The sequence below is a fragment of the Penaeus monodon genome, chromosome 15, assembly GCF_015228065.2.
Source record: "Penaeus monodon isolate SGIC_2016 chromosome 15, NSTDA_Pmon_1, whole genome shotgun sequence".
In the NCBI taxonomy this organism is placed as follows: Eukaryota; Metazoa; Arthropoda; class Malacostraca; order Decapoda; family Penaeidae; genus Penaeus; species Penaeus monodon.
Genome location: NC_051400.1, coordinates 7,401,767 through 7,402,424, shown reverse-complemented (window position 1 = coordinate 7,402,424; position 658 = coordinate 7,401,767).

Genomic DNA, 658 nt, shown 5'->3' with positions numbered 1-658 from the left:
TTTAGCTTCTTCTTCAGAGTAAAGTAATATTGATATTCCTCATTGACTACATAAAGTCATGTGATTTTGCCAATAAATACGAAAAGAAGATATATAAAAGCATTTCAGACCTTCACATATAACAAAACGAACCTATGACAATACTGGACTGGTCCTAATATTTATGAGTTAGTCTCTCCTGAATATTTAAAAAAGAAAATCTAGAAACTTATTTAAGTCATAGAAAACGCCTAGGTGCTAATGGGTAACTTAAGTGAAACGACGTAACTCGTTATATTCCCTCATATTGTGATTTTATGAATATATTCAGATTAATAGTGTATGTGAATAGAGAGGAGGAGACAGTTTAGTGAAAACTAGATCGTATTTCACACTATAGACGCTTATAAGGCAGCGGTCTATAAACTTAACGACTGATTTTCCAAAAATACATTTTACCTTTTTTATATGGTTACTACATTTATCCTATGTTAAGCAGGCCAAATTCTTATAGCGTCTCTTACAAATGGCCAGTGGCTGATCAAGCTTTTTTATGTATATTGTGTGATAACAGGGGATCTTGACAACCTCTCATAATGGTGTTACGAGGTGCAGAGGATACCTGTGAGGTGCCTGTGCTGAATGCTATGTTGACCCTTCGGTTGTCCCCTGGTGTACT